Source organism: Simochromis diagramma, unplaced genomic scaffold, assembly GCF_900408965.1.
Source record: "Simochromis diagramma unplaced genomic scaffold, fSimDia1.1 OVJJ01000367.1, whole genome shotgun sequence".
Taxonomy (NCBI): Eukaryota; Metazoa; Chordata; class Actinopteri; order Cichliformes; family Cichlidae; genus Simochromis; species Simochromis diagramma.
The window spans coordinates 925,876-932,791 of NW_024387288.1; the positions used below are offsets into that span (position 1 = coordinate 925,876).

Genomic DNA, 6,916 nt, shown 5'->3' on the forward strand with positions numbered 1-6,916 from the left:
ACTACCGCCCCCCCTCCCAGAATCTTAAGGATCTGGGGAGGGGAGGACAGAAAGAATTCTTTAAAACTATGTACAAATGGTAAACATAAAAATGACAAACATTTAATATTTCAACTTAACACCAACATATTAAAAACAATATTTGTCTCTTATATATAATACACCTATATATACACTGTCAAAGATACTTGTCTTTGAGTGAAGATTTAAGGTGACAGTAAATATAAATTACTGCAACTTGAATCTTTACTGAGCTTCAGTAAAGATTCAAGTTGACACAGAGTTCAAACTCACTGCTGTAATAACTAATAATGATTAATATAATAACTATAATATTGGCCATATTATATTTGCATTACCAAAGTGAGATGACTTTAGTCTCATGAATAACATTAGCTAATTGTTATTTACCAACTAATCTTAAAATGACTGTTCAGTACAGAAATGAAGCCCAAAACTCATGTTTTTACAGTCCTGTGGTCTAAGCTTCAGATACTTATCAAATCATACAAAGCTCATGTAGAAACAAATGAACAAAATATGTTCTCCTTCATTTCTGTCAAACAAAGCCGTATGAAACGTTTCCAGCTGTTAGTATCATGGTTGCTAGGCAACCTGGGCAGCGCGACGGAGGCTAGACCGTCCCATTTCACAAGCCTCGCACTTCCGGCCTTAGCGGTCTTTGAGTACGTGGTCCTTGAGGACAGTTAAGGCTGCGTACTTTAAGGCTGCAGACCCTGAATTGCGATACAGCCAATGTCGATCTGAGAAAGCAAGACCGAGACAGCAAGACCAAGAGAAGACCAAGACCAAAGTCCGTCGAGACCAAGAAAAGACCAAGACCACGTAAAAGTGGTCTCGACCGGTCTCCAGACATTCAACTCTAATATTTACTACCTCATGACATCACTTTAGGCGGTATGGATCACATCTGGCACGAAGGAAGGGAGTCTGCACAGGCAGATGATGAAGCATCTGGAAACAAAGTGAAAGTGTTTCATGTGTGTGTGTGTGGGGGGGGGGAGTGACTGAAAGGCTGCTAAACATTTCCTGGGTGTGGCAAACATCTGGAGCTTCTGATTGGCTTAAACCTCTTAAACCGGAAGTCAGGAGAAGACCGTCTAACTTGCAACCCCGGTCCGAGTTTTCCGGACTGTCAACAGAGGTGAGCCGTGTGTGTGTGTGTGTGTGTGTGTGTGTGTGTGTGTGTGTGTGTGTGTGTGCGTGCGTGTGTGTGTAGGTGTGTGTATGTGTGTGTGTGAGAGAGAGAGAGAGCTGAGCTGCTGCTGTTCCGCTTACAGGCAGATGTTCACTTCCGGTTTGCCAGCTGGTCAGGGTCAAGCGGTAGGGTGACTCAGCGGGGTCGAGCCTTCCCCACAGGAACACACGGAGACTGCGCAGTGCAGATGTTTAACCCCTGTAGCTGCATGCCCTCAGGTTAATAGAGTGGCGCGTTTACGCACGTGACACAGCAGTGGTCGCTTCAGTCAGTTATGGGCCGCTCACATACCACGCGCAGCACTGGCATGTCTGTTTTTGTAACCGCTAACTGTTACCCGCGTCGCACATGAATGGAAAACTCAGACATGTGCGCTGTGACGTACCCTCACATGATACGAGAAACGAGTGTGTGTGTGACTGTCTGTGTGTGTGTCTCTGTGTGAGACTGGATGCTTATCTGCTCACCTGCAGCAGGTGTCTGATGTCACAGTTCATGAAGCCTTGGCTGCACAGAGCATCAGAGGTTTTGAATCCGTTTGAATACAGAATGATTTACAGTGTGAGTCGATTGGCTGTTTTTGAGTGTGTGAACTGTACGTGTCGTCTTTATGGCTGTGTTGGTGTAAATTAATTTATCATAAACTGCTCGTTTGCATAACGACAGGTTCTTTCTGCAGCTTTGTTGTTCTCAGTCGATCCATCCATCTTCTTCCGTTTATCTGGGGTTGCGTCACGGGGCAGCAGCCTAAGCAGAGGAGCCCAGACCTCCCTCTTCCCGGCTACCTCCTCTAGCTTGTCCGGGGGAAACATCAAGGGGTTCCTAGGACAGCCAAGAGATATAATCTCTGTAGCATGTCCTGGGTCTGCCCCGGGGGGCTCCAGGTGGGACATGCCAGGAACACCTCACCCAGGAGGCGCCCAGAAGGGATCCTAGTCAGATGCCTGAACCACATCAACTGGCTCCTTTCGATGTGGAGGAGCAGCGGCTCTACTCTGAGCCCTTCCTGGATGGATAAACATTTCACCCTATCTCTAAGGGAGAAGCCAGCCACCCTTTGGAGAAAGCTGATTTTCCCTGCTTGTATCTGCGATTTCGTTCTTTTGGTCAACATCTGTAGCTGTGACCCTAGGTGAGGGTAGGGCAGGTAGATCATTGACCTGCGGCCTAGAGTGTTCTGGTGTCACGTGCACTTATGGACGCCCTTATGTTCGAACATGGTGTTTGTTATGGACAAACTGTCATTTGCACAGAAGTCCAGTAACAGAACAACACTTGGGTTCAGATCTGGCAGGCCGTTCCTCCCAGCCACTCCCCTCCTCTCACTGTTGTTACCTACATGGGCTTTGAAGTCTCCCAGTAAAACAACAGAATCCCCAGGTGGACCCACCCTCAAGCATCCCACCCAGGGACTCCAAGAAGGCTGGGTACTCTCAACTGTCGTTCGGTGCATATGATTCATGATTTTTCCTCTTAAACACAAGGGGCACTGCTGGAAACTGGCATGTTCTGTGAACAGTGTGTTTGTAAAATCACAACATTTAATTGATCCAGGGAGGGGAAATTACTTTCGCAGAATTCAAATATAAATATGAAGGAGAGAAAACACAAAGTCTTTATCTGAAAACGAATAAAAATAAGCTGAAGTTTGCTAAATTACAGTGGGATGCAAAAGTTTGGGCAACCTTGTCATTATTTTCCTGTATAAATTGTTGGTTGTTACAATAAAAAATGTCAGTTAAATATATCATATAGGAGACACACATAGTGATATTTGAGAAGTGAAATTATGTTTATTGGACTTACAGAAAGTGTGCAATAATTGTTTAAACAAAATCAGGCAGGTGCATAAATTTGGGCACCACTAAAAAAGAAATGAAATCAATATTTAGTAGATCCGCCTTTTGCAGAAATTACAGCCTCTTGTAGGTTCCAATGAGAGTCTGGATTGTGGTTGAAGGTATTTTGGACCATTCCTCTTTACAAAACATCTCTAGTTCATTCAGTTTTGATGGCTTCCGAACATGGACAGCTGTCTTTAACTCACACCACAGATTTTCAATAATATTCAGGTCTGGGGACTGAGATGGCCATTCCAGAACGTTGTACTTGTTCCTCTGCATGAATGCCTTAGTGGATTTTGAGCAGTGTTTTGGGTCGTTGTCTTATTGAATGATCCAGCCCCGGCGCAGCTTCAGCTTTGTTACTGATTCCAGGACATTGGTATCCAGAATCTGCTGATACTGAGTGGAATCCATGTGTCCCTCAACTTTGACAAGATTCCCAGTCCCTGCACTGGCCACACAGCCCCACAGTATGATGGAACCATCACCATATTTTACTGTAGGTAGCAGGTGTTTTTCTTGGAATGCTGTGTTCTTTTTCCTCCATGCATAACGCCCCTTGTTATGCCCAAATAACTCAGTTTTAGTTTCATCAGTCCACAGCACCTTATTCCAGAATGAAGCTGGCTTGTCCAATGTGCCTTAGCGGCTCTGTTTGTGCTGTGGGCGGAGAAAAGGCTTCCTCTGCATCACTGTTGCATATAGCATCTCCTTGTGTAAAGTGCGCCGGATGGTTGAACGATGCACAGTGACTCCATCTGCTGCAAGATGATGTTTTAGGTCTTTGGTGTTGGTCTGTGGGTTGACTCTGACTGTTCTCACCATTCGTCACTTCTGTCTATCTGAGATTTTTGTTCGTCTGCCACTTCGAGCCTTAACTTAAACTGAGCCTGTGGTCTTCCATTTTCTCAATATGTTCCTAACTGTGGAAACAGACAGCTTAAATCTCTGAGACAGCTTTCTGTATCCTTCCCCTAAACCATGATGGTGAACAATCTTTGTCTTCAAGTCATTTGAGAGTTGTCTTGAGACCCCCATGTTGCTACTCTTCAGAGAAAATTAAAAGAGGCAGGAAAGTTACAATTGACCCCCTTAAATACTATTTCTCATTATTGGATTCACCTGTGTATGTAGGCCAGGGGTCACTGAGCTTACCAAGCCAATTTGAGTTCCAATAATTAGTTCTAAAGGTTTTGGAATCAATAAAATGACAACAGTGCCCAAATCTTTGCACCTGCCTGATTTTGTTTTAAACAATTATTGCAACACTTTCTGTAAATCCAATAAACTTCATTTTACTTCTCAAATATCACTGTGTGTGTCTCCTATATGATATATCTAACTGACATTTTTTATTGTAACAACCAACGATTTATACAGGAAAATAATGACTATTAACAAGGTTGCCCAAACTTTTGCATCCCACTGTAAATGGTCCTAAGTTAAAGAGTACGATGTAGAATAAAACCAAGCTCTTACAAGTGAGGAGCCCAGGTGAAATGGGAAGGAATTATAAAGACTGATGTCACAGGTAGGAGGAATTTGTGTTGTGTTGTGTGCACAGTCATGCTGGTCTGAAACCCCATGAGCTCTCTGACAGTCACAGGTGAGCTCTGATGTTTCCACAGGTCAGACATGGAGATGCGGGTGAAGCACCAGCTGCTGGAGGTGCTACAGGATTTGAGAGATGAGGAGCTGAATTCATTCCAGTGCTATCTCCAGGATCCGGAGTTACTGGGAGATTTCCCGGCCATCAGGAAGATGGGCCTGGAGACTTTGAGCAGGACGGAAATGGTGGATCTGATAGTCCAGAAATATGCTTTGAATGATGCTGTGACAGTGACCAATCTGATCACAAAGAAGCTCAAGATGAATAAAGGTAAGTCAGTGGAGGAGAAGAAGGTGCATGTGGACAGAAGAGCCTCAGATTTATTCTGCTGAAAGGATTTAAACACACTTCACTTTCTTCCACTGTGGAGAAGGGAAGAACAGGAGAAGAGAAGGATACCTAGTGAGGTGTGAGGACCATTAGCTTCTGCTTTTTATTCTACTGCTCAAATACTTTAAAGTATGGAACAACTGGAGATACTGTGATGGTGACGTGGTGGTGATGAGGAGGTCCACAAAATAAAATAAAATGTGTGTGTGTGAAGAAAGAGAGTAAACTGCATAAAGGGACTTTTCTGTGTTCCACGGTGCACTGGGTTTACTTGTCTTACGTTGTGTTTTTGTGTTGGACAAGCTGCAGCTTCCTGTCAGGCCTGATCTGGAGTGAGCGGGGTGGATGGATCCTGGATTTTATGATCTTTGCGTTGTATGATATCCCCTTCTGTCTTTAGAGTGTTGTTAGAGTGTTGTTTTTTCCTGTTTTGCTTTTTAAAAAAAGTCTTGATTTTCACAGATTAAATGTTATGTTGGGTTATAATTTTAAATGTCAAGACTAAATTGGTGAAGGACACAAAGTGATTGTTTTGAAAAAAAAAAAACTGTTGGGATAAAGCTGAGTTACCCAGGTTATTTCAGAGTCTGTTCTTACACAGCAAAATCTCCAGTGTTAAATTAACACTAGAGAGTCTATATGGGTCCACACCTCTGAGTGTTAAATACAACACTGTTGAGTGTTAAATTAACACTTTTGACAGTGTTATATGTTTAAAAGTAACCTAGTCAGTTTTGAAGATTAACAATGGCTAACACTGAGCAGTGCTGATTTTCTAACACTGGAAAATAACTCAAAATGTTAGAAATATTCCAGTGTTAGAAAACCAGCACTGCTCAGTGTTAGCCACGCATATAAAATGAGCACTTTACCTCCAACATTGAATGAAGCAACTATTATAGTACTTCCAAAAAAAGGCAAAGCATTGGAGGAAGTGGGATCATATAGACCTATTTCTTTACTAAACACAGATCAAAAAATTCTGGCTAAAATACTAGCGAGCAGACTTAATACAGTAATAGATAAACTGGTGCACCCAGACCAAACAGGTTTTATACCAAACAGGAGTTCTTTTAATAACCTCCGACGTCTATTTAATATAATCTATTCCCCCAAGGTGCAACAGGACCTACTTATACTTAGTTTGGACGCCGAAAAGGCATTTGATCATGTGGAGTGGCCCTACCTTTTCGCAGTCCTAGAAAAATTTCAACTGGGACAAGATTTCATTTCTTGGATAAAACTACTTTATAAAAACCCTACAGCCAGAATTCTTACAAATCAGACATTATCAACTCAGTTTAAACTCAGCAGAGGCACAAGACAAGGATGTGCTCTTAGCCCACTACTATTTGCTCTGGCTCTGGAACCCTTAGCACAGACAATCCGCACCCATATGGATATACACGGTTATGACACAACATACACTTCGAATACTATATCGCTCTATGCTGATGACATATTATTATACATAACAAAACCATTAACATCTCTCCCAGCAATTCTCTCCGTTATTGACAAATTCAGTACTTTTGCAGGCTACAAGATCAATTGGGGAAAAAGTGAAATACTGCCCATTAAACTAGAAAATAAACAATGGCTTACATCTCTCCCATTTAAAATAACTCATGAAAAAATTACTTACTTGGGCATCACAATAACAAAAAGATACAGTTCTCTAATGAAAGAGAACTTTTTTCCCCTACTGGAGAAACTTAAAAATAACATCCAGTACTGGAGGACACTCCCTATTTCCCTAATAGGGAGAGTGAATTCAATAAGAATGGTATTCCTCCCGCAATATTTGTATCTGGTCCAAAACATCCCAATCTTCTTGCCCAAATCTTTTTTTAAAAAAATGGACGCCATCATTATGCCATTTATATGGAATTATAAAACACATAGAATAAAAAA

The 6,916-nt window shown here is 42.3% G+C and overlaps 1 long non-coding RNA gene across 1 annotated transcript; it reads left to right on the plus strand.

Annotated features, from left to right (window-relative positions):
* Positions 1-653: 653 nt before the first annotated feature.
* On the plus strand, positions 654-5,585 carry LOC120716376. Its single transcript, XR_005691881.1, has 2 exons — positions 654-1,165; positions 4,692-5,585. It is a non-coding gene; the product is annotated as an uncharacterized LOC120716376 (long non-coding RNA).
* Positions 5,586-6,916: the final 1,331 nt, after the last annotated feature.